The sequence below is a fragment of the Anolis carolinensis genome, chromosome 2 (genome assembly GCF_035594765.1).
Source record: "Anolis carolinensis isolate JA03-04 chromosome 2, rAnoCar3.1.pri, whole genome shotgun sequence".
Taxonomy (NCBI): domain Eukaryota; kingdom Metazoa; phylum Chordata; class Lepidosauria; order Squamata; family Dactyloidae; genus Anolis; species Anolis carolinensis.
Window position 1 is genome coordinate 83,046,968 of NC_085842.1, and position 27,376 is coordinate 83,074,343.

At 37.9% G+C, this 27,376-nt stretch overlaps 1 protein-coding gene across 3 annotated transcripts in view; it reads left to right on the forward strand.

The window, feature by feature from the left end:
* The window catches only part of cacna2d2 (calcium voltage-gated channel auxiliary subunit alpha2delta 2), an 839,819-nt gene that overhangs the window by 306,798 nt on the left and 505,645 nt on the right, over positions 1-27,376 (forward strand). The gene's annotated exons all lie outside the window — the stretch shown is intronic.

The window sequence follows — 27,376 nt, forward strand, 5'->3', positions numbered from 1 at the left end:
TCTTATGTGGCAGTAGGGGTAAAATAAATCTTAAGAACCTGTAGGTAGAAAGGAGCCCTGTACAACAGATGTTGCATGTTCTGTTTACTGCCATGATAACCTATGCCATTTTTTTATCATTTGAGCAAGCTTAATAGTTCGGTATGAATAAATGTCTGAATTTAAAACACAGGCCCACCTAATTTTAGTACACTGCCAAATCTTTACTACTTGTATAAGTTAACCTCAAGAATAAATCAAAGCTAGCTTTGGGGGACAAAATTATGAATTTTGCTATGACCCATGGATAGGTGAAGGGTCATTCTGCAGAGAGGGAAAAGCAGTTCCTCCTCCATCTTCCTGCCAAGGCATTTAATAAGACCAGTGGTGGAGCCGCAGCAGAGAGAATAAAGGGGGAGAATGCTTCTTTCGGTTTTCCAGGGATGGAATGTGCCACTCCACGCAGAGATGGTTCAATTTTTATAAGAACTAAAGTACAGTATTTGATTGACCTGTGTGTAATTAGACTCAAGTTTTGACTCAAATAGACTTGTTCCTGAATATATTCAGTATTATTAGAATAGAGCATTTTATATAGACATTTTTAACAACTTGAAATGACCAAGCCATTGTATATTCAACCACATTTCTCTGAAACATAAAGAGAAGGTATAATTCCTTGCATTGGAAATGCTGTTTTCTACCCAGAAAACGTGCTAATATGTGCAAAAATATCATATGCGAATTTTACACATAATAAGTCTCAAATTGCAAAGATTCTTGTCAAGGCAAGAGTACTCATGTGTCAGCAATTCAGATTTTTTTTGAGATAATTTCAAATATTCTTTACATTCCTAATTTGCTAACCCTGATCTAGAAAATCACTATTATTTCTCTGCCAAGTATTTTCTGGATGAAAGATGTTGTTTTCTACTCAAAAATGCTAACTGTGAATTTTGCACAGAATAAGTCCCAAATGGCAAATATTCTTGTCAGGGCAGAAATCCTCTTGTCTTTTTCAAATATTTGAAAACTGCACAAGTTTTGATTCCTTGCAGTGGGAAGGAAATTACAAAAATCACTTGTTCCTTCCTCCAAAAATGAAATGAGGGGGAGGGGTTACAAACCTCTGGGCATACAAGGCAGTATGTGCAATCTGGTAGCACAAATCAATCAAACTTTAATATTACTTTAATTCAAGACATGAAATTATCTCAAAGTTTTGACAGCATTCAACAGTGGGATTTGCAGTTTCTGGTGGTTTCCAAAAAGGTATTGATCCTTATCAGCCCCATTTACCTATCACAATCTGGAGAAAGTTAACTGTGTTCAAATGAATTCACCTGGAATGAATCACATCTAATGTCAGTGGGACATAAGTCCAACTAACCCTTTTCTGACATGGGACCAACATATGGAACTTTAATGCTACCGTTTGAGTCCATCACATTGCTTAACTCTTGCCAGTAGTTCAAAATGTTCTGTTGCAATTCATTTTTTATATTTTTCAAAGGCTAAAATATTCTAAAGGTGACCTTTGCAGTTATTTTTAATAAGCTGTGTTTTTAATGATAGTTCTCTGAGACCTGCCTTTAATTACATGTGTTTAATGCTCTTGAACAACCTTTGTCTTATGTTTTTAAATATATTCAACTTCTGTGTGCTGCTTTGATATGAACTTTTGCTCTAAAATGAAAAAAAAATACCATAATCTTTGCTCCAGATGATGTCAGTTGTACAGGCAGGATATTTCACCCCTTATCTTTTAATTCTAAAGCATCTTTGTGTGACAACCAATAAATTAAAAATGTTCTTAAGTGACATTTAGCTCCTGTTTCCTATGCATTACATATAAAGAATTTCCTTGTATTGAATTGTAGGGGAATTATGGAAAAGCCGGAAGCTCTAGCTTTATGTTCTTATGGATATCTTTTGAAACATTTTCTTGCTAAAATTAGCAATAAAATATGTGTGTGGTTTAAGAGTACAAATGTATATTCTCCACTGCAGCAAACCCAAAAATGGAGACAGGAAAGCATGCCAACTTAACACAATCTGAAACATAGGTTTTGTGGAATGGTTTAAGGCAATTTTCTTGTTGTCTGATGTGGGGGACCAGCTCTTTCTCCCTCAATGTACCACGGACTGGTACCACATGTGTGCACATTGGCTATCCTCCCTCCCTGCCTGCCTACTTGGAAATGCACTAGGAACTGAAAGCCAATGATTGCTGCACTGCCCCCAATCCATGGACCATGGTCTTTGAGCCACCCGGTTCTAGGGGATGTTGTCCTGTGAAGCTTGGGTAAATGCTTCTCTTGTAGTAGATGCACCTCCATCTTTCTGATTCTTAAATATCTTTCCTAGAAAAAGCACTTCTGGAAAGCAACCATTCCTTTTGGCACACCTCTATTCACTAAACAATCAATTTGCTAGTTAAGTAGAGTGAGCACCATTTCCTTTTCTCTAGCCATCCCTGCCTTTTCCAAGATCTTGCTTTTGAAGGCAGTTAGTATGCTTTTTCTGGTCAACACTTGGCTGTTTTTCCTCTGTTTTGAGATTTGAGATTTATATAGCTAAACTTGAAGTTTATAAAGTACAAAGAAAAAAAATCAATATTTGAGAAACCACAGAGGATACAGAGTAAGGATGGACAATACTGAGGGCTAGGGGCACCATTTTGAGGCACCCAGAGCCCTCCCTCCCAGCATCCCATTGTAAACATCTAGTTTACTTCTGGTTGGGACAAAAGACCTGTTTTGGACTTAAAACAGACAGCTAGGATCAAAAACATGACGATTTCCCCCCTATGGCTTTTAAAAATGAAAGTATGTTATGTGGATTCTTAGATGGCTTAAACATGGTTTTAATGGGTGCATTATGTCTGTTGCTTCCCCACTCCTGAACTAAAGAAAAATAAAATTAATAATATGGTAATAATATGTTTGGCTAATTTAGACCAGGACAGGAGTTTGCTGTCTCCAGAGCTTGCTGAATTATATTTCTTTCATGGCAATGAATGATTGGAACTGTAATCCAACAATATATGGAGAGCCAGTTTGCCCCTGTTATGTCTTTCCAATGGTTTTATGAAAAAAGTGAGTTTTGAGGAGGGATTTGAAGATGTCACAGAGATGGTAATAGATCATTATGCTTATTTAATTATTAATTTCATTTTTTGTTTAGTAATTTATGAGTTTATAATGATGTTACCTTGCACTGTTTTTGATTTATGTATTTGTTTATCACCAAGGCATTGAATGTTTGCTTTTTTGTCTAGAAGCCACCCTGAATCCCCCCGGGGAAATAGAGTGGCCTATAAATAAAGTATTATTATTATTATTATTATTATTATTATTATTATTATTATTATGGTATCACACAGCAGATAAGCAAAGAATTCACCGAGGATTGTGTCAAAATAGTGAGAATGGAGAGATGTAGAAAGATAGGGTCAGAGAATGAGTTGAAGTGAAGAATCAAACACTTGTAGATCCCTGAGAGCAAAGACGGTTGAAAAGACTTTAGTTAGAGAGGACGGGGGGGGGGGGGGGGGGGAGCAGTTAAACTGCAAGAGAAAAGTATCCAGAGTGGTAAAAAATCTGATTACAAGGGGTAGAGAATGGCAATGGTGAAGGAGAAATAGCAACCACGCAGCAGGAGGTGATGGTATCAAAGGGGCCCTTGGAAAGATATTATGAGAGTAACGGAGTAACAAGCTCATCGAGCAAGATGGGAGAAGCAGAAGGAATAGAAGGAGATGTAGGAAAGGGGGACAACTGGAGGCGGGGGAGAAATAGAGTTGGAGACATAAATTTAGCACTGAAGCATCAAAGTCTTGGACAGAGACTGAGTAGGTGGTGAGTGATGTGGCAAGTCATAGCAGGTCAACAAGGTAAGTATACTGAGGATTCTTCCTGCTGGAGTAGATCATAAAGGTGGTGTAATGCTGTATCTCCTGTTAGTTTAAGAAGGGAAGAGGAACAGAAGGTGAACCTTTATTTAAAATGGTGAAGCTAGCCATCTCTTTTGTTCTCCTCCAGAGACCTCAGTTGCATAATGACATGAGCAAAGATCTCAGATAGAAGTGGTGATCCAAGAATAGGGCTGGAAGAGTTCAATAGTACCTTGGAAAAACAGCAGAAGTATGTGAAGATTTGATGGCAGTGACAAGTAGAACATGTTTGGTGTAGGCTGCAGAGGACACAGAAGTAATAGGAAAGTATAACTCTTTAGAAAATAAATTGAGTAGAGCTCATGAAAGGAGCAGGAGTCAGAACATGGGGAGATCTTTGTGCGATACTGAAGGAAATAAGGTAATGATGGGTCAGAGAAATTTCCATAGTACAGAATTACTAACAGAGAGGCCATGGGGAAAGACATATAAATCCACTGGGCCATAGGGATTGTCAACTTAACTGAAATCACAAGTAGAGCAGTCAGAGAGCAACACTAACCAGGTATTAAAGTGGGAGATGTAAGGTGAGAGGTGAAGAGGCCTGCAGCAACACTGCGAAGCAAAAGAGTAGAAAACCTCTTAGAATGAACTTAATTGATAAAAAGAGAAATGAAACAGAGTGGTTGGAAGAAGGAGGCCAATACTACTGCAACTATGTGCATGAGAAGAGTAGAAGAAGAAAGCTGCAAATAAGATAGTAGTTGTGGTTGTATTATGGGAGGAAGTATCTAAGGAGGAAGTTTTTAAGAGGGCTCTATTTTCATAGTGCACCATTTAGATTGCTACTCATATATGGAGCCTGTATCTTTTGAACTTCTGCTATTCAAACATAGTAGGAATGAGAATAGAAGAAAGGAAGCAGATTGATGCCATAATGGTACAAACAAGTACCAGACAGTTGAAGAAAGTTTGGTCCCTGCACCCTATCTTCAATACAGTTCTCCTTCCACATGCAAAAAACCCTTGCATTTCTAGAGGCCTTCATTTTATTCAGGGCTTAAAAATGGGCAATTTATCTACCATCCATTTCATGCCACCATCTAATACATGTAGCATTAATCAGATGCTCACTTTCTTTATAGCTAGGTGAATACTCTGGGAGATATTGTCACTGACTGTCTGGTACTCTGTTGTGTCACACTTGCTATCTCATGAATATAGGAGAAACAGATGTTCCAATGATTTCTGTCTCCTGTTGCTGTGCCCATTCCCTGTTGCCTACAGGGGCTTCCAAATGATACTTAATTTCTTTTAAAGAACATATGGGCTGAGAAATTGAGCATTTTGGCAGCTATACAGTCTTTTTTTTTTTTTTTTTTGTAGAATCTGTTGCTGCAGAACAGTGTTTTCCCTCCCCCATTTTTTACTGTAACTTCTTCCAGGACCACTATTAAAAACCAACCTCTAAATTGAGTGGGAAACTAAATTAATTATTTTTTTTCCTTTAAAAATGAAAAGTCTGATTTATAAACTACAATATGTTTGGTGAGCTCTAATTCTGGGGAAGTGCTATTTTACTTTTAACACAACTAGTAAACAGTATGGTTGTTTATATCCAGATCTTTACTGACATTATGAATATACAGTACGATGTTCTTGTGTGCCTTAAAATTATTTCTGACTTATGATGACCCTAAAGTGAACCTCTCAAGGGGTTTTCTAGAACTGAGAGCATTTGACTCACCCAAGGTCACCCAGATGGTTTCTGTGGCCGAGCGGAGATTTGAACCCTGGTATTTAGAGTTGTGTTCAAACTACTATACCATCTTGGCTGCAGTACAAAGCAGGACAATGTTTTGGTACCCCTGGGAAGAAGATATTAGCAGTAAAGGTTGACTCTTGGAATGAATGATATCAGAAGAGACTATAAGGGCCACCCAGTCCAACCCCCTGCCATACAGGACAGGAACATACAATCAAAGCATTCTAAAGAAAATAGATAGGGATTTTGGTACCTCCAAAACTGGTGTAATGTGGGGATATGTGTGATAAAGCAGCTGGTATTTGTCTAACTCTATAGCAGTTTGATGCCAGTTATCCATGTGAAAACCAAAGCAAATTTTGTTGGCTTAAGTTATTTTATGTCCCTTTGTTGTTTTAGCTTTATCAAATTTCTACTTTGATCAGCAGCAGCAGCAAAAAAAAAAAAGAAAGAAAGAAAGAAAGAAAAAGATTTGGAGAAGAAAATCATTATTGCAAAGGTCTTTTGAACTTTGTCCTATGGCCAGTTGTTCTGGTAGAACTTTTCAATATTCAGAGGCACAAAATAAATGCCATCACTCCAACTTCATTAGCAATCTGAGCAAATTAGTGTAACAGAAAAGGGGGGATAGAATCAACAAGACACCCATCTGAATTCTCTAGGAGTGTGCAGTGTTTTGAAACTAATGTGAACATAATTACTGCCATGTTTTTAACAAAATTCTTTCATCTCTGAGACAGACACATTAATTTGGTCATTAATCTCTAGGACTTAAGGTAGCAGCTCTTCAGAAGATGCAGCTTCACACTTGAGTAACAACCTGAAGTATGCATTATGGGAACTGGCTTGGGAAGGGAAAAGCAGCTTTACTGGATCAGTTGATGCATGTTTGATATGTATTTTGTTTTCATTGCTAGTTTTCTGAGGTCTGCACTCTATTGTCTAGCAAAGAATGTAGCATTCAGGTGAGTATAAATAGGCCATTTTTTTATCAGCCATTTTGTGAGAAGATTAAAAGCTATCATTTACTCATTTTAGAAATTGTGGTTATATTAGCAAAACATAATGATCATACAGTGTTAGTCCAATGCAGTATATTAAAACCTGGGACTACAGGAGGCTGCCTTACATAGCATCAAACCATCTATTCATTATTGTGCATAACAATCTTCCTGTCAGGACCCAGGCTACGGAGCACCAATAACCATGCACAGAGGCCGGATTCTATCTAATATCTTTATTAAAGGAATATATAAAGTCAATAAAAACAAGTGAAGAATAAAGTTCAGAAATAGACCTTTCAGGAAAGGTCAAATATAGTCCAGGAAAATAATGTCCAATATGTGATATTAAGGTCCAAAGTTAAAATCCAATAACCGAAACACACACTTTGCCAAGCAAAGTGTGGGGAATGACAAGGTCTTTTAGTCCATTGAAACTTGACAACAAGGCTTGAAAACAAACTAGATTCTTGGCTAAACAAGGCTTGATACGAGGCAACAAGAAACAAGAACAAGGTCCGTGGCGAAGTCCGGGGAACAAGGCAGGCTTGGAACTTGGTCCTGGAAACAAGGAACTGGAGTTGCGTAGTCCACACACGATCTCACTCCTCAAGCTGACGAGTTGACTCCGCAAGGTTTCCTTCGCGGCAAAACATCTAAATAGGGTCTCGTTTCCCGCCAGAAGAACACTTTCCCTGGAGAACTAGAAATGAAACCCAACTCTGTCCAGATGCATGACTCCTTAGAATTTCCCAAGGGAAGCAGACCTAATCAGCTAATTGTTTGGCTGCGATTCTGGCGCTCCGGCGATTCGCCTCCCTAGTTCCTCTATCTCTATTATAATTGTCCCTACGAGAAAACGGGGGAGAATTCTGCCCAAGGCTTGTTTGGCTGACTTCTTGAGGGCAAACATCCTGCAGGTGCAGGGGCTCCGATTCTGGCTGAACCGGTGGAAATCCCATGTTTTCCTCCTCATCTGCCACAATAGTACTAGGAACGGGACTACAAGGCCCATGAGACATCACACTTCCCCAGTCCCCTTTTACATCTGGAAGAGAACAGTTGTGAAGGCTGATCTATTCCAGCTGTCAGCAGCTCTCTGGGTCTTCAGGCAAGAATCTGTGCCAACTCTCTTTGGAAATGCCAGTGATTGAACCTGGCATCTTCTGCATGCAAAACCACTTGTAATGGCCCTTTGCCAAACAACTGTCAAACATATTTCATGTGTGTGTTTACATCATATCAGTGCAATTGTACCCTGACTCCCACATGAAGATATTTCTATTTATTTCAATCCGTTTCAAATGACATGGCAGTTTCAAATTACTGCTGATACCACAGCTTATATTCTCATAAATTTTAATTGGTAGAAACTTTTCTTGTTTTCAATATTAATTTACATTTTTGATTTATTCATTTATGTTATGCCTTACAGTCTCAAAAGGATGCCCCAAGGTAGTTTGCAGTACTAAACATACATGTTAAATGCAGTTAAAACTGAAAGCAATCCTATCTTCTAACAGCTGCCTAAAGAAAAACATCAAAAGAAGTACTTAACATCCATTTAAAAACCTATTAAAAGACTCCCGGAATTACTACCTGTTTAAGAACCCTCAGAATAGGAGCCAGATGACTTTACTCCAGCATAAAGTACCACAAAGTGTTGTCACTAGAAATGCCCTGTCCTGTGCCACTATCACGCATACCTCTCTGGAAAGCAAGGTGTCTGAAGACAACTGCAACTGAAGGGGAAGGTTCATATTATGCTAGATGTCCCTGTAGCTGTTTGCTCTTCCCAAGATGTGTGTGTTATTCCCTCTGTGAAAGTTTCATTTATAGTTTTCAAATTCCAAGTATTTGAACAGTAAAACTTAATCTGAAGTGAAATGTCTGTCATTTTTTAAAAAATTCAAACAACTTGTTTCCAGTAGAAATGTTGTAAAAATGTGTCAGGCCCGAATGTTTGTACAACCTAAATATCTGTTATTCAAAATTCTTAGAACCAAAAGTGGTTTGATTTTTGGAATACTTGTATTTGCACATACACACATAATAAGGCATCTTGGAGATGGGACCCTAAACACAAAATTCATTTATGTTTCATACATACCTCAAAAACATAGGTTGAAGGTAATTTTATAAAATATTTCTAATACTTTTCTGCGGGAAAACAAAGCTTGTGTGATGTGTATATTGAACCATCAGAAAGCAAAGGTATTACAGTCTCAGACAGTTTTGAATTTTGAGTATTTTGGATTTCAGAATTCAAAAAACAAGATGTTCAACCTGTACTCAGCAAATTCAAATCTGCTGAGTTCCTAACCAAAACAAATGCATTTGCATACGAAAATCTGCACTTTTTAGAATGTAGGATGCCAGTGTGTAACTTAGATATTCTCATATAGTGTGCACATGTATTATGAAGTGACTGGTTTGACCTTGAAGGAGTTGGGGGTGGCCATAGCCGACAGGGAGCTCTGGTGTGGGCTAGTCCATGAGGTCACAAAGAGTCGGAAGCAACTGAACTAATAAACAACAAAATGCACATATTGAATAACTGCAAATAATCAAATGCATATTAGAGACAAAGAAGTAGAAAAGTACATTCTATTAGAGGGAGTTCGGTGTATGAACATTGTGAAAACTACATACAAAATATGTATATAATGAGAAATAGAAAGAAAATGGGTTTAAAAATATGTATACATTTTGGGAGGGATGGAACTTTGCCACATTCACAAACAGATCCAAACACAGACCAACAAGAACTTGAATGAGTAGAAATGAGATATTTAGCAAAATCCAAACATTCTAAGGAAAGAATAGGTATATATATTTAGGAAATAATTAAAATGTGTGTTTCCTGTTAAAAAACTGACAAAAAGAATCAGAGACTAACAAGAACCTTTGAAATTTAGGATTTATTTTATGTAAAAATTGTACATGGCGATTCTGCACATGAAACAGCCTTTTTTTGCCTTGAAAACAGAGTTTTATAGTTTACAATTGTTACCTGCAAAGTATGAATTTGGGAGCCTTCTGCTCAATATTCACATGTGGTTATGTTGTATAAAAAACAGCACCTGCTGCAAAATCCTGTTTCTGGACAGAAAGTGCTGTTTTCTGCAGAAAACGACCACAGGTGTGTTTTGTGCTCAATAACTTGCTAATTGCAGCATTTTAGGAAGAAACAGAATTTTATATGTTGGAAATTACAGAAATATTATTTTTGCACAGCAGCATATGTGATGGAAAAGACTTGATCCCTGATTAATATTTCTCAACCAGATCAAATTTTCTGACTGCTAGAAGAGATGCCTTATCATTTTAGACCTTGTATTTCAGCTCTCAATAATTCCAGTCTTAGTGAAAAGATTGGGTTTCTTAAAAATAAACTATGCCTTGTTCCAGTAACCACTATCATCCTGTAACTCTCTCACTTCAGATTCTTGAAGCATGCAGCTAAACATAATGATAGGGATAAAATTATAGATAGATAGATAGACCAATTAGGTTGGTCCTGGTTAATATATCTAAAATTGCAGTGATACTCAGAAACACCAGTGAAAAGAATTTATTATTGTTTCTTACAAGAAATGTGTACTTATATATTTGTAGATATTATATTTTATGTTGCTTTTTGATATTTTAATACCTTTTATGAATTTTTCAGCCTTGTGATCGTACTCTTTATTGTACTGTGTATCTGCTTATTATTTATTTTTTCTCTCAACATTTGGCTGTCTAATAATAAAATTGCTAGATTTGCTATTTAATGTTTTAAAAATCCGGTGCCACAATGGAACGTAACAGTATTGAGGAAACAATTTGTCATTTTTTCTCTAATCTCCTATTTGTCTCTGCTGGCATCCGTCTTCCTTTTGCTAATTGCATTAACAGAAAAATATGACACCCAAGCTGTACTCCATTATGCAGTGGATGAAATCGGAGCTGTGAGCCAAAAAGAGTGGCCACTCAGGCCAAGTCAGGACATCTCTGAAGCATTCCTGCTTGTGTGCAAGTCTATTGGTAGTGGCTTGGAGCAATGGGTATGCCAGACCGCACTGTGGGTGGATGGACAGCGAGAGGGATCCTACATACCTCTTCTATCCCCTGCCAAGTAGCACTGTCCAGTCTGCCCAGAGCTAGCATCCAGCAAAGACTTTCCTCTGCTATGCAGTTTCTCATTTTGTTAAACTGACATTATTTGACAGATCAAAAGAGAGAGAGGAAACCTTTACAGGGAAAAATATCCAAACATGCCTTCCATTCTGTACTGTCTTTATATAGTGATAGACATTCTGTCAGGCGGAGCTTCCCAGCAGTCCTGAGGCTCATTCCACTGCAAGATACTGGAAAGAGTTTTCCTTTTCCGATGAGATGTTTACTACTGCATAGTTGTAGCAGTTGTGATACTTGAGGCAAGGTGAAAAAAATTATCCTGAATTATTAACTGTTGGCAAAAATGGAGCTGATGAAATAAGTGAAGGTGAGCAATAGCTTCATTTGTCATTTGCAACACTGACATTTTGCCCACATTTATGGCAGGCATCCTCAGAGGTTGTGAGGTCTGATGCCCACATCAGACATGATGCCTACCATAGATGTGGGCAAAAAGTCAGGAGAAAATGCTTCTGGAACATGGCCATACAGCTCGGAAAACTCACAGCAACCCTTCCTAAAACATTTTACTATCTCTGATTGAAAATCAAATCGCTCTGTTACCTCTTTTGTCTTTTACTGTTTTGTTTGAAATCTGGAACCTATCCAGCTGTCCATTTATCACTTTATTTATACCCACAAAATTCCTTCAAAACTGGGGCTCAGGGGAGCATAGAAGGTAAAAAGAAACACAGGCAAATCACAGAAGAATTAAAATTAATAAATTCCCTCTCTATAAAAAAAATAGAGCATTGAAAACATTAAGCCAAGACTTAAAGAAATATAGCATACTTTTTTAAAAGTCAATTTAACCTACTTAGGAAGTCAGTTCCAAAGTCTGGAGATACAGTGGATTTAACAAAAACTTGGATTATTTGAGAAATATTTTTTCAGAGGTGATGGAAGCTCAGGTACTCAGATGTACCTGAGATTTCCCATTTGTATCTGGCCAGCAAAAGAGATTAAGCAGGGCAGACCAGAGTGGCAATAGTGTCACATGTTAAAGCTGCTGTTCTCTAGGATCATGTATGGTTTCATAGACTCTGATGGAAGAAAAGGAACAGCCAGCTAAATAGCCAGTCGATCTCCTCAAAAAAGCCTTTGGCTGACCTAACTGCTGAAGCCTTCAATCAGGTTCAATTGGTGAAAATAAACCTGTTCTCCTAAGGTGAACTCTCACTTTCAAACTTGTAGCGAAGTGGTTTATTATCTAACTTAACAGTTTTAAATGTTTTAAGTGATTTTGATTGACTTGTATATTTAATTTTATTTTAATATTTGTATGTTGTCGTTTTAAATTGTATTTTAATGTGAGTTTCTTTGCAATTCAATCAAAAGATAAAAGCAGGAAGAAATAATAATAATAATAATAATAATAATAATAATAATAATAATAATAATAATAGTCCCAGTTCTTTCAGCTGTAATCAGTAAAATTGCATCCCATTTGGTATCTTATTGGAAGTGTGTTTGTGTTCACCCCAGTCCATTGCTATGAGCTGCCATAGTATATATGTGTTGTGACCGAGCTAATGGGTTTTAGCTAATTGTTCAAAAAGACATGAAAGAAAGGCAACCTTGAGATTCTGTTCATGTTTTAATAAATTGCTTTAAAACACAAGACTTAATGGACGTAAAAGTTTAAAATTGATTTGCAGTGCTGAAAAGAATGGCTGAACATTTGCTTTAAAAATGAACAAAACACAAATGGCTGTGAGACACCTGTCCAACCCTGCAGGCTAGCTTAACTAGTAACTTGGAGAGATTGAGGCTGCCATATTTGTCTCACAGTTCCTCCCATTTCCTATGGTGACACCATCCAGTGAGGTGTCAGAGAGCAGGTTGTGACTGTGAAGGATGTAGCCAATGTTAGAGCTTTTAAGGTTTTAAGCTCCAGGTGTGCTCCTACAACTTATGTGTTTAGAGTAATAATGTGGAAATAATTTGTGTAAAGGAGGAAACAAGTGAACTCCTTGATTTGTTATTTTCTTGTGGAAGAAAGCAACATCTACAAATGTTTTATCATGGCTACTAAATTTGAGGCAAGCCAGGGTCTTTTAAATCCTTGCTGCTTTCTAAAGAGCAAGAGCTTTAAAATAAACAGCAAAGATGTCTCTAGCATTTTAATACATCAATCACATGTCTATAATTTGTTAAATTTGAGTTGGAGAATCTGTGGCCTCCCAAATATTCCTTTTTTCCTGTTCTCTTCATACCTTGCCACCCTGATTGTGGTGAACAAAGAGTAGAGTAGTTTGTTAGTGTCAACAATTGGAGGGATGCCATTGAGATTTTTTTTAAAATGATTGGCTTTTAAATTCTTTTATTGTTAAGGAACTTTGCATGATTGTTATAAGAGAATTTGGAGCTGCTGAAAGATTGAAATATTGTGTAGGAATATGGAAATAAATGAATAGCAAACTGATGCTGCTGTTACCTGATTTCAGCCCTTTTATAAGTGTTAGTTGTGTTTGTCTCATTTGAAAAGCTTTCTACACTAAAGCACTGTATTTGTGGCTGCCATAAACTATGTTGAATTGGTTGAGTCTCGATGAGATATTCATTGAAAAACTACAGCAAGATGTGCTGCAGGATGTCCCGCAAAACCAAAGTTTTTGCAGTTTAATAAATCTTTTCAATGTTTTTATGATAGAACCAATTAGGAAATGACATTTATAGCCCAGGAACAAAAATTGTGTTACATAGTGTAATTCTTGCTTATTAAGAACAGAGTTGTTTCTGGATTCTTGGTATACTCAAATGTTTCAAAATGTTTTGATTATAGATCAACTTGCAGGGACACTTCTGGCTCTTAAAATCAAAAAGTGAAAATGAACACCAAGAGGTAATGAAATTGTAAGAGTTCATGCTGCTCACTATCAGGAAGATGGAGATCCATGTGCATTTTTGCACTGCGTACAAGAGCAGCGGCCAAAATTATTACTATCTGAAGTTATGCCAAGTATAACTAGAAAAGTCCCATATAATCTCAACTGGGGATGTTTCCCAGAAAACTGTCAGTCCTAAACCATCTTTGACAGCAAATGTAGGGAACATATATTTTAGTTGGTTGCTGTGAGTTTTCCAGGCTATATGGCCATGTTCCAGAAGCATTCTCTCTGGCGTTTTGACCTCATCTATGGCAGGCATCTTCAGAAGTTGTGGGATATATTGGAAACAAGGCTAGTGAGGTTTATATATCTGTGGAAAGTCCAAGGTGGGGGAAAGAGCTCTTGTCTGTTGGAATCAAATGTAAATGTTGCAATTAATCACCTTGATTAGTATTGAAAAGCCTTGCAGCTTCAAGGCCTGGCTGATTCCTGCCTGGGGTAATATTTTGGGGAGGTGATAACTGGCCCTGATTGTTTAATGTCTGGAATTCCACTATTTTCAGAGTGTTGTTCTTTATTTACTGTCCTGATTTTAGATTTTTTTTAATACTGCTAGCCAGATTTTGTTTATTTTCATACTTTCCTCCTTTATGTTGAAAGTGTCCACATGCTTGGATTCCAATGGCTTATTTGTGTAGCCTGACATGGTAGCTGTTAGAGTGGTCCAGTATTTCTGTGTTCTCAAATAATATGCTGTGCTCAGGTTGGTTCATCAAGTGCTCTACTATGGCTGACTTCTCTGATTGAGTTAATCTGCAATGCCTTTCAAGTTCCTTGATTTGTGTTTGGGCAATGCTGCATTTGGTGGCCTCTATGTAGACTTGTCCACAGCTGCATGGTATACAGTAGACTCCTGCAGAGGTGAGAGAATCCCTCTTGTCCTTTGTTGAATGTAGCATTTGTTGGATTTTATTTGTGGGTCTGTAGATCGTTTGTAGGTTGTGTTTCTTCATCAGTTTGCCTATGCGGTCAGTGGTACCCTTGATGTATGGTAAGAACACTATCCTTCTGGGTGGATCTTTGTATTTACTCTCATGGCTTGTCTTGGTGTTACAGCTCTTCTGATTTCTGTGGTGGAGTAGCCATTGGCCTGTAGAACCCAGTATTTTAGTTGCTTGACTATAACTCCCATCAGCCTCAGGCATTAGACATTGATGTCTAATGTTGCTACGTTTTTTGGGGACATGGTTGCTTGTTTTATGTTTCTTGGATTGGATCTGCCATTGAATGTTTGCCATCTTTTGTTGTATATTTGCCCTGAGTCCCCTCAGGGAGGGAGGGCAGAATATAAATAAAGTTATTATTATTATTATTATTATTATTATTAGTAGTAGTAGTAGTAGTAGTAGTAGTAGTAGTATCATTATTATCATATGTCATTCTGCCTTCTGTGCCCAGACACTCTTGATTCTGGTCAGGGGTTTGAAAGTTCTTCTGCAGTTTATGGTGCCATATGGATCAACGTCATCAGTCAATTACAAATTCTTCTCTTATCTAAATTAAATGATTTGTTAATTTGGGTGAGTGATCGCTGCATGGCTGGGGAGCTTTGTCTGTGATGGTGAACAGCTTGCATCCTCTTGGAGACATATAGTGATTTGGTGCCACTGGATACTTTCCGGGGTTGTTTTCAATTTAGATGTGAATTGAATGAGGAGAAAAATGTTTCTCTTGGCAATTTGATAGGCACTTGCTTTTCTGACAGATGCTAGAGTTTATTATCCCACTGGGACAATATTTTGTAGTTCAGAATTGCTAATTATTTCAAAAGCTGAGCTATGAATGAAGAGCGGGATGTGTCTGTTGCCAGACAGTATTTTTGGTCTCATCTGTTTGTTTGTTTTTTCTCCAGTGCCTGCAGCACATGCGATCTGTGACTTACATTGGGGATACTTTGGCTAATTCATACTTGAGTGTGGCAAACTCTTTCCGTCTGCTTGCGGGGGATTCCAGGACTATGAATAGAAATTGTTTTGATGAGCTTTTTAAAAAACTTTATGCAGTTCTTCTTTTCTGATGTATAAGCCAAGTGCCCCACAATCTTGCACCAAAGCAATTACGCTGTAAATTCATGCTGGCATTGCTTCAGAGCAGCCTTTCCCAGATTGCTGCCATCCAGATTATTTTTTTGGCTACAGCTTTACTCAGCCCCAGAAATTCTGGCCAATGGCCAGCGAGGATGATGGTATTTGTAATCTAGAACATCTAAAGACACTGATTAGGCAAATTTTGCTTCTGGCAGTGTGTATCTGTTGGCACCTAAGATGAGATCTGGCTCAGGTCCAGAATTAGTGCAGCAGCAATAGGTGCTGTAGCAGAGACATACCCTCCCAACCTTACTCATAGCTTATTGTTCCTCTGAATAAAAGATTTCACTCAACAGGATGATACCAAGCTATGTCTGAGCATTTTCCACTGAAATATTTGTTAATCTCTGCTACAGATATATAGGCATTAACCCCCTACATGAATTTGCAATAGCTATGTACTAATATATCTGTATCTATCTATATACATTAATTTTATATATGAATTTTCTCCTCATATGTTTGCAAGTCTTTGCAAATCCTATATAAATATAGATCCATGTACCTGTATATCTATATTCATATACATTATTTAACCTACTGATGCCTTGATTAATGTAAACATTGTAATTTTGGAAACACTCATGGTCAGAATGTGCTAAATGAGAACTTGGCAATGTATTCACTAACACAGCTGTAGTACACCAATTATGTTGATTTTAAAATGTGTCCCCTTACAAGTTCTGCTCTGTGTGGTGAGTGCATGAAACTTGCCCTGTCTGGTTTCTATGCATGTATATTAATTATTATTATTATTATTATTATTATTATTATTATTATTATTATTATTATTATTATTATCATCAACACAACGACGTTGTATGGCACAGCAAACAAGATAGATATGCTGGATTTCGTTTTGCAAAACCACAAGTCAAACACTTCCCAAGTGTCTAGGACTGTGTGATGTATTTTCGGATGATGTGTGCAGATCCCAGTAGGGTGGCCTTTTGCAGTTGGCAGATGGTGATTTTGTCAATGTCTATTGTTTCCAAATGCCGGCTGAGATCTTTTGGCAAGGCACCCAGTGTGCCCATCACCACCGGGACCACCTGCACTGGTTTCTGCCAGAGTCTTTGAAGTTCAATCTTGAGGTCTTGATAGCGGCTGAGTTTTTCCTGTTGTTTTTCGTCAATGCGACTGTCACCTGGGATGGCAACATCAATGATCCAAACCTTGTTCTTTTCCACAACTGTGATGTCTGGTGTGTTGTGTTCCAGAACTTTGTCAGTCTGGATTCAGAAGTCCCACAGTATCTTTGCGTGCTCATTTTCCAATACTTTTGCAGGTTTGTGATCCCACCAGTTCTTTGCTGCTGGGAGGTGGTACTTGAGGCATAAGTTCCAATGAATCATTTGGGCCACATAGTTGTGCCTCTGTTTGTAGTCTGTCTGTGCGATTTTCTTACAGCAGCTGAGGATATGATCAATGGTTTCGTCGGTTTCCTTGCACAGTCTGCATTTTGGGTCATCAGCTGATTTTTCAATCTTGGCCTTAATTGCATTTGTTCTGATGGCTTGCTCCTGGGCTGCAAGGATCAGGCCTTCTGTCTCCTTCTTCAGGGTCCCATTCGTGAGCCAGAGCCAGGTCTTCTCCTTATCAGCTTTTCCTTCAATTTTGTCAAGGAACTTTCCATGCAGTGCTTTGTTGTGCCAGCTGTCAGCTCTAGTTTGTAGTGCGGTTTTCTTGTACTGGTTTTTTGTCTGCTGTGTTTTGAGGAGTTTCTGATTTTTGACTTCAATCAAAGCAGGTTCTTCACTTTGCTTGACATATTCTGCCAGGGCATGTTCTTCTTCTTTGACTGCTTGTTTGACTTGTAAGAGTCCTCTGCCCCCTGATCTTCTAGGCAGATATAGCCAGTCAACATCACTGCGAGGGTGCAGGGAATGATGAATGGTCATGAGTTTTCTTGTTTTTCTGTCCAAATTGTCCAGTTCCACCTGTGTCCAATTTATAATGCCAGCAGTATATCTTATGACAGGTATGGCCCAGGTGTTTATGGCCTTGATGGTGTTGCCTCCATTGAGCTTGCTTTTGAGAATTTTTCTGACCCTTTGTGTGTATTCTTTGCTGACCACAGTTTTCACATGTTCATGCTTGATGTTGTCCAGCTGTAGTATGCCCAGATATTTATAGGCCTCTGGCTGGTGACACTTTATTGTTTGGCCATTTGGGCATATTTATGCCCTCACTTTCAATGATTTTTCCCTTCTTCAATGCCACTGTCGAACATTTGTCCAAACCAAACTCCATGTTGATATCAGTGCTAAAAATTCAGACAGTGTTGGTCAGAGACTGGATTTCAGTTTCCGTTTTCCCATATAGCTTCAGGTCATCCATGTACATCAAATGTGAAATTTTGTGAGAATTCTTAGATGTTTGATAGCCGAGATTTGTTTTTTGTAAGATTGTTGACAGAGAGATCATGGCGATAATGAAAAGCAGAGGGGACAATGAGTCTCCCTGGAAAATTCCTCTCCTGATGTTGACAAGTCCATAGCTTTCATTTCCAACAAACAGTTCAGTTTTCCAGTGCTCCATCATGTTTTCAATGAAGGTGCCAACTGTTTTACAAATTCCGATGGCATCCAGGCACTTGATGATCCAGCTGTGTGGGAGTGAGTCAAAGGCCTTTTTGTAGTCAATCCACGTCATGTGAAGATTAGCTTTTCGGCTTTTACAGTTCTCCAGAATCATTTTGTCAATCAATAACTGGTCTTTTGTGCCCCTGCTTTTCCGTTTGTTGCCTTTCTGTTCATCTGGCAAGATGTTTTTTTCTTCAAAATAGTCTTGAATTCTGTCAGCTATGATGCCAGTTTAAACATAGTGGGCAGACATGTTATTGGCCTGTAGTTTCCTGGTGCTGCTCCTTTTGCTGGCTCCTTTTGTATCAGGTATGTTCTTCCAGTTGTTAGCCATTCACTGATACTTCCTTTCTGCAGCATCTCATTGAATTGTTGGGCCATTTTTCCATGTAAACTAATCAGATGTTAGAGCCAAAATCCATGAAGTTGATCACTACCAGGCGATGTCCAGTTCTTGACTTTTTGCACTCGTTTGCTAATCATTTCAGTTGTTATTTCCATCTGTTCCATTTTGTTCTGTGAGAATTTTCCTTCGAACTCCTTTATCCACCCAGCGTTTTTGTTGTAGTTTTTATTATTTTCCCAAAGTTCTTTCCAGAACTTTGTTGTTGCAGTTTTCTCTGGCTTTATGGTTACTGTGTCTGTTGTTTGGTTCAGACTCTGGTAGAAACGTCTTTGGTCTGATTGAAACAGTTGATTTTGTCTGTACTGGATGATTCTGGCTTCATACCTTTCAATTTTCCTGGCTGTTGCTGTAATTTGTTCTTTCACAATTTCCAAGGCTTCTTCAATTTTTCTGGTGTTCAGCCAGTACTTTCGGATCAGGTATTGCTTGATTTTGTCATTCTTCAGTTTCCTCTCTTTCATATTTTTCAGGTTACTTGCATCTGATCTAAGTTTCTTGATTTTCAACTCTAGCCTGACCTTCCACTTTGGTTTTCCAGTCGATTTTCTTTGGGGCTGCCTTGGTTGTAGGAGCCCAAGTTCTTCTGTTACTATCACTGCTGCACTGTAGGCATACTGGTTTGTTTGTTCAATTGATGTTATTTGGACAGTGGAGAGTACTGTATTCACCTTGAATACAGGTGCCACCTTGACGTGGTGGGGGGGCTTAGCTGCTCCAATGATGACTGAGGGCTGTGCTGGCAGTAGTGTAACTACCGGCAGGTCCAACCAAGCCAGAGAGGTCTCAGCTGAGGAGCACAACCAAGAGCACCTAACCCATTAGCATTATGGAGAATCAAACCCAAACAAAGTCTATACTGGCTCGGTCGTCGCCCAGGATAAAAAGGACCGCGGTGGATGCTGCTGATTCTGGACATCCATCGACAATTGGGCTACGGAATCATCAAAACCCAAATGAACAGTCACAGAAGTGGCAAAAATATACAATGCCAGAAAACCGCACAATTATTATTATATTATTATTATTATTATTATTATTATTATTATTATTATTATTATTATTATATCCTGCTTTTTCTCTCCATACAGACACTAAAAGTGGCTCACAACTAAAAGTATTTCAAGACAACTTAAAATATACAAATATACAAATATTAAAACAGCATTAAACAACACTAATATTAAAACAATCCAGTTTAAAACCATAAAAGCATATAAAATCACATCACATCACAAAAGTACTATGCTAAAAGGATACAAAATCATTTTTAAATATGACACCATAGTTGTTATAATGCAATCCGTTCTCAGCTTCACCTGACACTGAAATACTTCTCAATAAATTTGGCCTGCTCTTGTAACTAAGTTATTGCGCCTGATTAACCACATATGTCACCTTTCAGTAAGCAAAGAAACTGTGTGACATATCTTGGTGATGTTAATGACTGTGTTTGCACACAATGCTAATCCAGTATTTTTTGACATCTAGGTTGTTGTTCATAGTGTGCATACTAGCGTACACTATCATGCTTAACCTCTTCAGGCAGGGACTCTAAAATAACCAGGATCTTATGAAGTTGATAAGACCTTGATGTTACATCTGTACCCTGGTTTATTGTTTCTCTAACAAGCATGTTTCTGAAAGCCAAGTGTAAAGCACTGATTCAGATTTGTTAGAAATCTAACAAACCTAGACACCAAACTTGGACAGAATTTTTTTTTCTGCCCTACTGAGCTTCTGATTATTTTAGCTGCTCCTGCTTTCATGAGCAGTCCAAAGAGGAGCATTTAGGCAGTACACTTGCTATTGAGTGAGAAGCCAGATTTTGAAAAAAAAATCTAGTTTATATTTTGAGAAAATTTGCCCAGTGAATTGAATATGGTCTACTGGGATTAGGTGATAGCATCACTAATCAATGTTGAGTTTCCACATTAGCTTATGTATCTTGGTTATGATAAGGGAATATTTAGGAATGGTCATATTTCACTTTCTGATGATAGGGAAATGTTATGTCAAGTTTCAAAGATGTACCTTTCTTATTCATAAGAGAATTTGTTCCTGTCGCCAGTGCCTTTGCAATTCCGTGTGCTCTTTTTTTCTGTGACCCCTAAGGCAAGGAAGGGATGTAATAGAATTCAAATTACAGCAAGGAGTTCAAATAGGGTGTTACACTGTGTATGCCAGTCCATAGATATGTTCAATGCCTGAAAACCAATTTTTTAAAAAGTCCTGACTCTATGGGAGCCAATGCATAAATTTCCAGTTACTTCTGTGAAATAAAATTAAGCATGCTGTGCACACTGAGAGAGACAGAGTGCTACAACCCTCTCACAATGGAATAAAAGATACATAAAATCGCTTGTTTTCTCAGAAGCAATGGAAGTGTTCATCTGTAATGCATGTCACTCTTTATTTTTGGAAGAGTAGCTATGTTAAGGTGTTGCAAGATGACAGAGTACTGTTGTTCTTAGTAAACTTTTGTGGCATCTGTTTCTAAGAAAACTTCTGACATAATTGCTCAGTCTTTGATTACTTACATACATTTAAGGATCTAAAAGCAGTGGCACACAGATCACAATTTGTGCAATAGAGCCTCAATTAAAATTGGCATGTAATATTTACATTATTCAGAAGAGTAAAGAAAATGAGTATACTGCTCTAAGAAGACAGGTCTTTACCATATGTCTAAAATTAAAACTATGATGAGGAGGATATTTTAAATAGTGAGCACTACCATGTCAAATGACCCTTTTCCAGACTCACCTCAGGAGCATGTGGGGCTGCCACGTGCCTTTCCAGATGACATCTGGGATTCAGTGGCTCTGTAAGGAAGAAGATGATTTCTCAAGCAACTTTTATACATCAGAACAAAATATTATATTTGTGCCAGTAGCAATACAACTCATTCTGTTGTTAACTGATGTCAAGTTGACTTTGATTTATGGAAGCCCTGTGAATGAAAGACTTCCATGTCATCCTATCCTCAGGACTTGCCGACTCAGGGTTATGCCTTCCTTGACTGTGTCTATCCATCTGTAATGCAGCTTTCCTTTTTCCTACTGCCTTCTATCTTACCAATGTTTTCCTAGTGGATCATTTCCTCTCATGATAGGTCAAAAGTGCAATGCTCTCAATTTAGTAATGTTCTAGGGAGACTTCAGGCTTGATTTGCTCTATGCTCCACTGACTTCCAGCCCAAGAATATCCTTAGAGCAGTGGTTCTCAACCTGGGGGTCCCCAGGTGTTTTGACCTACAAATCTCAGAAATCTCAGCCAGTTTACCAGCTGTTATGATTTCTGGGAATTGAAAGCCAAAATATCTGAAGACCCACAGGTTGAGAACCACTGTCTTAGAGTCACACCCGAAGATCTAGGCCGGGCTGTGGCGCAGGCTGGAAAGCAAGCCAGCTGCAACAAATCACTCTGACCAAGAGGTCATGAGTTCGAGGCCAGCCCGTGCCTGCGTCTTGTCTCTGTCTCTGTTCTATGTTATGGCATTGAATGTTTGCCTTTATGTGTGCAATGTGATCCGTCCTGAGTCCCCTTCGGGGTGAGAAGGGCGGAATATAAATGCTGTAAATAAATAAATAAATAAATCTAGAAAATGCCTGAAAGGGATATTCTTTGTTCGGTGTAGGTAAATGAAACTATGGGTACTCATCCCACAGATAGAGGGTCTTACTGAATTTGATATTTATATTGCATACAGTTGCTTCTTGTGTTGCTTGAAAAATGTTTGTGGTGAACAAACTGTAGACCTTGCATAGGTCAGTCAGTCAATCAGTCACTTTCCTGCTTCTGTTCTTTATCCTAAGCTAAATTTTCCTATAATATTTAATTTTGCTCAGTAGTTTACATTTGCTTTCCAGTCACCTAGGATTAACAACAACAACAATAAAACTTTATTTATATACCGTTCTATCTCCCGTGTGGGACTCAAGGCGGTGTACACATAATGAAACATTCAATACATATACATCATACAAGATACAAAAACCAGTATAATAACAATTAACAACCTTGTTAAAAATTCCAAACATTTAAAAATAATAACAAGAAGTTCTGTTTTAGTGTGTCCTCCTGAACTTTAGGACAGAAGCTTTCAGTTTCCTCTTTTTCCTTGGATTACGCTTACATTGATGGGTTTTCCTGTGAAGTCTTATTGATACTATTTAGTCAGATCTTGCATTATATCCTTTGATTGCTTCTCTCCTTCCATTTTCATTTCCTAAGTTAAACAATATCTATGTGATTAAAATGTCCAATTCCTGTACACTTTAGTTCTTTCATTACAAGTCTTGCAATGTTCATAGTTTATAGCAACATGAAAGTACATTCACACACCTAGATATATGCCAGAGCAGCTTTGAACATCTGAGCAAAGATAGCTCTTGATATTTGCCAACTGCTTGTATTCAGAATTATACATTTTACATTCTTCTCACTTCAGGAGAATGCTACTTTTAATAAAGATTCGAAGCATACAGAATATTTTTTTTTTTTGGTTAACAGTGCTATTTAATGTCTCAGAGAGAATCCTAAGGAATTTTGTAAAGGGTATAATATTGAGAGTAGATCTGCTAGGGGATACCACTCATCAGTGTCCCTAACAACTCAAGTTCATTGTCTTTTTTAAATATTAAGAACAGCAAAAATGGGTTAATAGCAATAACCTTTGGTGGTAAATAGATTTTAGATTCGTGCTGTGAGACTTGCAGATTACAACATTTTAAATGCATTTTAAAATCTGTGGCTTCCATCTAACTCACCTATGAGCTCAAAATCCTATGTGTTCCTAGGATTGCACAGTTTGCCTCTAATATAGAAAAGGTTGCTTGCCTAACATAATTGCACAGCAGATGTACCACCTCTCTGCCATCTGTGTGTCGAGCAGAAAATATGTGGAATATGATCCATAGTATCTCATAATATTATCATCCCAAAGTCCCCATGAATATGTATCCTGTGACCTAGCAGATTTATAAAGGGAGACAGCAAAGCAGTGCAAATGCTGTTCATCTCCAACTCAAGGGGCACTTTCTTTCAAATGAAAATAAATGTCATAGGTCTTGAAGATTATATTCCTAGTGGAGAACTTATGGAACTTAATTACAGACATATAGCTGAATATCAAATTCTGTTTAATTACCAGGGGAAAAACAAACCCAAGTTTGATAAGATTTCAGAATAGTGGTTTGGGTTGTACAGGTATGTCATTGATATCATTCACTAAATATCTCATCAGATGGTGCTGTGTCCTGTGTTCCAAGTCTGGTGTGAAGGGAAAGAAGATGCTATTTATGCCTTACAGTGAAATGCATGTTCTTCCTTATATGAGCTGATTGTGAGAGAGGTACAGATCTTCCTCCCACTTCACAAAAGACTTTGACATATTGATAAAGGATGTACGTACCATGTATGACTTTTTTCTTATTGCTGTGGATTGCTTTTTAAAGGTATTCTCATTTCTCCTCTCAAGGATCAACTGAGTTTTTTAAGAAGAATTTTGTTCTCTTCCATGTTCATTTTTCCAGAATCTTTTGTAAGCTCAGACCAACAATAACACCCACATTTCTAAATTACATGCCCATTCTTTCCCAAGTATTAATGCTGTTCAGATTATTAGTTATGACTCTATCTGCTAATATTTTGCTTTTTTCTCTACCATTGTCATATTATTTACTTTGGCTACCTTGGTTTTATATTTAAATTAATTTATTTTGCATTTTATTTTGAGATAAATATTTATGAGATTTCATGTGAAATATATTTTGTCTTTCTACCCAGTACCTATATTTAGATCTTCTATTCCATTTTAGTTTTATATAATGAAACACACTATAAGTAACATGAACTTGATATTACACTGAACTTTGCTTCCCATATAGTGATACCTTGTGTTAAGAGTTTAATTTGTTCTGTGACCAAGCTCTTAACTCTAATTGCTCTTCTCTCAAAGCAAATTTTCCCATTGAAAAGCTATTAATTTGTTCCGGCCATCCAACCCCCCCCCCCCCCCATTTTTGTTACTTTTTAATAAGAAAATATACTTTATAAATAACAAATAATGTACAAATGCACATTCATATGGAACAATAAAAAAGATAGATCAACTTTTAAATGGTAGAAGCACAAAGCTGTGTCAAGAAAACACAAAGTGAAGTGGCAGAAGCATCATTTTCTTCATATCATGTTCATTCTAGCCTTTCTCTCTCTCTTACTCTCTCTCCCTCTCTCTCTCTTCATAAAGCCAAACATGTCAAGAATAAAAACAACACAAAATCAACTAATCCAAAATTCTTCAAAGTGAACAAGAGCAAACAACAGTCTCCCAAAACGGATAAGAGCATGAGGCATAAGGCACAAAGGCTGCTTTCTTGAAGCCCTAAAGCCCTGTACTCTGGTGCTAGCGTTCCCTCTGGCACTAGCGCTTAACTCAATATGCTGCTTGTATGTCAAAGTGAAAACCAGGCCAAGCGACAGCTCTTGACTCAAAACCCTTAAGTTGGGACACTCTTAAACCAAGGTTCCAATGTATCAGCAAATTCTATCTCTAGGGCAGGCTAAAATAATTGATTTCTAATTATGTTTTCATAGCTGCATCATAACTGGTGTTCTCTAAACAACTCACAAAACACTAACATAAAAGACAAAACAGTATTAAATACTAAGCTACAGGTATTTTTTGCTTTATAGAAAAACCCAGCCTATATATTATTTTAAAAGTTTGAGTACCTAGATAAGATCTTAACCCATAAACATGATGTCAGAGAAATCTTTCTGAGAAGATTCTACTATAACTGGGATGCTAGCACCCAGTTGGTCCCATTCCTAGTGGTCTCACCTGCCTTGTTTCTTTAGTAGAATGTCTCAGAGCATCATGGGTGCCCTGTATGTTTTTCTTCTCAGTCTTTTTTCTCTCACACTGTTCTTCAGATCTGGTCAGCCTCACTCATTTGGACTAAGACTTCATGTGTTCCTAGTTTCTCTTCTATCCTTCATCTGCGTTTTCCATGTTGTCTCATATGCATGTACAGTACAACTCCCTTATTTATTTACAGCATTTATATTCCACCCTCACCCCGAAGGGGACTCAGGGCAGATCACATTGCACACATAAAGGCAAACATTCAATGTCATGACATAGAACAGAGACAGAGACAAGACGCAGGCACCCGGCTGACCTCGAACTCATGACCTCTTGGTCAGAGTGATTTGTTGATTTGTTGCAGCTGGCTTGCTTTCCAGCCTGCGCCACAGCCCGGTCCTTATCCTCAGGAGGTGGATATGTGAAATGATGGATAATAGCTAGCTCTATTGAAATGAAGAACTTCTGGCCCAAGAATACAATAGAATTGCACTGGAGGATCTAGAGAACATCTAGAGAGAACATAATTTGTCAGATGTGGATAAATGAAACCACAGGTACTAGTTCTATTGATACAGGGGTCTTGCCGTATATATCACCATTTAATTTTAGAATAGGTCTCCCTGGATTCTTAGCTTAGTTGATCGTGAATAGTGAAGGGAGAGAGATTTTAAAAACATGCCTTATCATACTGATACCTCGGAGGGATACAATAATCATTATGCCACACTTCTTCTATTATCAGTATGTTATTCATGGGATGCTTTGATATAACACTGATATATACATTACACATGGCAAAGCAGACACAAGGCAGAAACAGTCCTCCTTGTGTTTATTAGTAGACAAAGAAAGAGCAAAAAGGAAAGGTTGCATGGTGTCTGTGTTTATCCTGACACACACCAGTTGGGGCAAACACACCACGCATGTTTCCCACCTGAATGTCCAAGCTCATTGCACTCCTGGTCCCTTCCATGGAGAGCTTTGACAGGTTCTGCATAAAACATTCCAGAATAAAAATGACAGTTGGCAAGGGCTTCCAGGGATAAGCAAGAAGGATTAATGAATGGAAAACTATTAAGGTCTAGAATTCCAAGTATGGACAGACATGCATTAAAAAAAAAACCTCCTAGTGTCACTTTCAACAGTTGTAAAATTAACATTGCTTCCAGGGTAGCCAGCTCTCAAGTATTTTTTCATCTTTTTTTTTTTTTTTGAAAAAGCATATTTTAATATTGAACTTTCCAGTTCTGCGCAGCAGGGGTGTTGATCATTTAGAGGAGGCCTCATATGTTTATAAGCATAAACCTCAGAGAGCCCATAATTGCATTGAAGGCCTGGTGACTCCTGTACACATTAGTTGGTATTTTAATGAATTTTCTTCAGACTTGAATAATTGGTAGCACGGCTTTCTGCTCCTAACCAATTTGGGGAGATGGTAGCAAGGAAATGGTTTAGGGAGTTAGTAACGTGATTTCATTGCAGTTTTTAAAGAAAGATCTTATACGCTGCATTTGCCCTTTATTCTGATGTAGTAAGATCAGACTTTTTCATTTCATTTATATATTTGGCTGGCCTATCTTAGGGCCCACAGAACGGAGTGTGTGTGTGTGTGTGCATGTGTGTGCGGGAGAATCACAGTAAAGCTGGACATCTTAAGTGGTTGCAGAATAGGAAGGGACAAAGAAAGAAGTACTCTGTCAAAGATTTTGACCAGAGTTTCATTTTGTGGTTCTTC